Source organism: Helianthus annuus, chromosome 10 (genome assembly GCF_002127325.2).
Source record: "Helianthus annuus cultivar XRQ/B chromosome 10, HanXRQr2.0-SUNRISE, whole genome shotgun sequence".
Taxonomy (NCBI): Eukaryota; Viridiplantae; Streptophyta; class Magnoliopsida; order Asterales; family Asteraceae; genus Helianthus; species Helianthus annuus.
Genome location: NC_035442.2, coordinates 59,207,001 through 59,211,340, shown reverse-complemented (window position 1 = coordinate 59,211,340; position 4,340 = coordinate 59,207,001). Strand labels below are relative to the sequence as shown.

At 33.8% G+C, this 4,340-nt stretch overlaps 1 long non-coding RNA gene across 3 annotated transcripts; it reads right to left on the bottom strand.

The window, feature by feature from the left end:
• Positions 1-318: 318 nt before the first annotated feature.
• Positions 319-3,975, bottom strand: LOC110884892. 3 transcript variants are annotated; one of them, XR_004869414.1, is made up of 4 exons: positions 3,707-3,975; positions 2,814-3,016; positions 2,664-2,711; positions 319-614 (listed from the first exon to the last, which is right to left on the bottom strand). It is a non-coding gene; the product is annotated as an uncharacterized LOC110884892 (long non-coding RNA). The 3 variants fall into 3 exon arrangements; XR_004869413.1 differs by having other exon boundaries at positions 2,814-3,002; XR_002561654.2 differs by having other exon boundaries at positions 2,814-2,902.
• Between the last annotated feature and the right edge of the window lie 365 nt (positions 3,976-4,340).

Sequence of the window (4,340 nt, the reverse complement as noted above, 5' to 3'; positions counted from 1 at the left end):
AGATAATGCAACTTTTTTTAAATGGTTGCATTTACCATCCAAAAGCAACCTTTTTAACATGCAACCTTTTTACATGCTAATGCAACCTTTTTTATAATCAAATGTAACTTCTTTTATACTCAAATGCAACCTTCGCTACACTAGAATGCAACCTTTGTTGCACTTAAATGCAACCTTTTTTATAATCAAATGCAACTCTATAGTATCATTGTTTGAACTACTAAAATTTCTATTTATATGAAATGGGATCTCAATTACACCAATACAATAATAACATAAATATAATAATTAATCTTATATCATAATTTAACATACATCCAACCTCAAAGTAAGAATGTAATTAAAATATAGTTGTCAATTACAATGAATAAAAGTAACGTAAACCTTCTACTCATCTCTAAGATTCCAAAGTACTCTAATAGTAGTTTTTTCACAATACGTGGTATCGTAGCTTCAGAGTTTGCATGTTGGCTGTGAAAATCTTTCCGCGTAGCTTCTAGCTCAAATTTTTTCCTTTGCTGGTAGTCTTCATTTTCTTTTCACATTTCAAGCAACTATGTGTTTTTCAACTTCAAGGCTCCTGATTGAAGGTTGTAGTTCTTCATTTATTTTGTCTTCAAAAGAGAAAAAGAAAGCACTTATGAAAAACAACAGTCAATAAACCATATATTTCAGTAACACCAACAAGCCAGTAGCCATATAACATAAAATTTCTTGTTGAAACTTGAAAAAAGCAACCAATATGCCCGACTCGAACAAACCCGAAACCGAATTACATATTACATAGTTGGTTTACTATTCGAGTTGATTTCCTATGTCAAAAAAAAACAAGGAACCAACCCGAAGAACCCAAAACCTAATTAACACCCATAGCTCAACCTGACCTAGTATGTTATAACCTATATTAAAAAATTGACCTAGTATGTGTTACCCTATGTTAAAAAATACTTGTTTTGACTTGTTACCATAACCGCTTGATCAACCCACCTTACAACCTTTACTTGATTGCCATTTACAGTGACATGAACATTATGTGCAGATTGCTTATCAATCAAATAAGTATTGTAGGATCATAGTTTCCCACCTACGACTATTAATTGTTGTGTTAACCACGCGCACTTGATTATATGTATAGATGGATTTTGTCTTTAGTGTTTCTGAGGTGGTCACTTATTTTGTAAATGGGTCAACCAAAGTGAGATCCTAATGCCTACTCTTCTTATATCATCAAGGTATGTCTTAAGAAAGTGATGCACTACTGAACCAGATTCATTAGACTAGTGTGTTTACTTTTTAGTTGGGGCAGTTTGTTGGCATTATTCTTAGGGTGAAGGGGGTGCTCACCTAATAGGTGAGTCCCCTCTCTTACGCCAAACCAATCCTCGTGTGCCACGTCAACTCCCCTCTTAAACTCCCCTAACACCCTAAATTGATGGCGGCACTCCCCTCTTAGGTGAATTGGTTTTTTTTTTTAAAAAAAAAAAAAAAAAAAAAAGAAAAGCATTGATTGGTCCCCTCTCCCTCTCTCCTCTCTCTCTCCTCCGCCTCTCTTCGGTGCCTCCACCCCCAACTGCTTCCCCGATTTCATCCCCCGCCTTAATGGCGGTACCCCCCATTTCGGCAAAATCGTTCCCCGCTTGAACTCCCCGAAGACGCCCCGAACCCCCTTATATTTATATTTGGGGTCATCTCTATTGGAATATTTCACATATTTATTAGGCTACAATGATTAGTTCCTTGGAATTATTTGCTATATCGATTGACCGTTAGAGGACTAAAAGAGTAGCCTACTTATGTAAACTCCTTTGTATTACTTAGATGTGGATCTACTCCATGTTAATATTTCAAGTTGATAATTAAATAATTTTAATTAAATACCTTTGGTCATAAACTGAAAAGTAGGCAAAGGAAAAGTCTATTCAAATCGGCTGAAGAGAAAAGTTAAATATTTCTAATTGAAAACTAGGGTCATAATATTAATATGGCTAATATAAACACACATACATGCAAAAATAAGTTAAATCCATATTAAGGTAGCACAAAATTGAAGTGTATCTAAATTCCAACAAACACCCAATTTACATATACTTGTAGGATTAAATTCAACAATGTTCATGATGAGGCTGCCTTTTTCCTGATATCTTAACCATACAACTTGGTTTTAAAAAGCACGCCTAAGCACGAGGCTCCCTAAGGCGCAAAGGCCATCGCTTTCAAGTGGCGCGCACGCGCCTCATGTACATGCTCTTTTTTGTGCCGCAGGATGTTGTACACTAGGCTTTTTAGGTTGTACATTTAGATAATTTATATATTAAAACATATATAAACCTTATTTATTGTTGTATTTTGGTTAGGGAATTCTAAAAGCTTATGAAATACATATATATATATGGTAAGGTTAGTGTAAAAGGGACATTTTTTCTATATATATATGCGCACCACTTTGCGCCTTGGTTTAGACCTTCTCGCGTCGGTGTGCTTTTCGCTTATTAAAACCAAGCCATACAAATAGGAATAAAGTATTCTCTCGTTTACAGCAGTTTCCTATACCAGCCTAAAATAACAGTTATCTTGCCATATGAAATAAAATACCATCAACAAATAGCAATAACAAAAATATTGAAACAACAAACGGACATACTTAAATCACCATACATACGTACCTTAAAATCTCACAATATCCTCTTCATTCTCAACATTTTCCAAACCATCTAGTTCCATATTTAATCCATCAACATGTAAAAGAAAAAATGAGTAAATTAATATAAAAATTAGTTTTAATAGAATAATCTTTAAGATCAACAAATTGATACCTTGAAATATCCCATCATCCTCGTTAACAAGAACCAAATAATGCATGCATACTTTTACTGAACTACATCAGTTCATAGGAGGCTTCAAGCTAGATATCAAAATGTCATGTAAAGAGTAGATAGAACTCAAATGATAAAATCATGCATGAATTTACTAATCTTCAACAAGTTGCAAGAAAATAAATTTACCTGGAAGAAATGCACTAACATTCCAAGTCATTTAATTAGATAAGAGTGAAGGCAAAGATGAGGGAGTCTAATGAAAACATACCGCAATAGAAAAATACATATATGATACTAAACCCAATAAGAAGTTGCCACAATAGCATAAGAGAATGAACACATTAAAAGTCTTCAGATATCCAAAAGTCAAAAGACTTAAAACCATGACAACAAAAGACTTGTTTTGATCAATAAATACAAAACTTCATTTATGTGTGGCAGCAAGAAATCAAGCAAGTAACCAAGTAAACTTTGCCTTACTGTTTAAAAAAACAAAGAAAGATGCAGCACACACGAACCACTTTCTGTACAAAACATGCTTGTTTATTAAATAAGTTTGTGTTGTTCAAAGAAATCTCACTTCGACATTTTATCGAACACTTGGTGTGCATGATTGAACAAAGCAAAAAAAAAAAAAAAAAAACCACCAGAACCTAAAATTATGGCATCAAGTTGAGATTGGAACAGTACCAAGGTCAATCCACCACAAAATTGAAATTTTGGGGGCGGGATGGAGTACCATACAAAATGTAACAATAACTAAAAAAATCCTACAACCTCTCCTAGAAGACAACTTTTATCAATACCAAAGCTCTGATTGCAATTTAATCAACTATAATGAAGAAGGTAGAAAGCAAAAGTGCATAAAAGAGAGTAAGAATAGTTCAAACCTTGATGGATTGGAGCTTAATGTGGTCGGACTAAGTGGGGATTTCGTGAGCATGTTGTCCGGATTCCATATTGTAAAGAACAAGCATGTTGTTCGTCAATGGTTTATGCATCTTCACTTGGAAAAGGAATCTGCAGTTTCTTTCTCTGGAAAGAAGTTTGTGGAATGAAATGACACGGTTAGGGTTTGGAATCAAAAACCGGAGAAATTTTGATGGAAATTGAAAAAAAATTGGGAATAAAGGTTTAGCGGGTACGGGAGGGAAAGTGGGAAACCATAAATTCTAGGAGGGAAAAATTTGGGCTTTTCAATATATTTATCGTTAAAAACTAGCTTTTAAGTATCGCGTTTTGCGGCGAGATTGTTAAACGAAACAAAAGGTGAACATTGAATTACGTATGCTCGTTGCGGTGTATTGATGCGTAAAGATTAAACCGGATCGGAAATAATAGAAAAGAATAATCAAGTCGACTTAGGACCCGCACGTTGCGATAGTCCTTCGTACAAGGAAAAATTATTTAGAAAACTTAGTTATATTAATAACTAACTATATTTTTTGGTCTTTATAAAATTTTAAAAATATTATAATATAAACATCGTTGTATATACTATATAATTTTTAAAGTTTCTTGGTA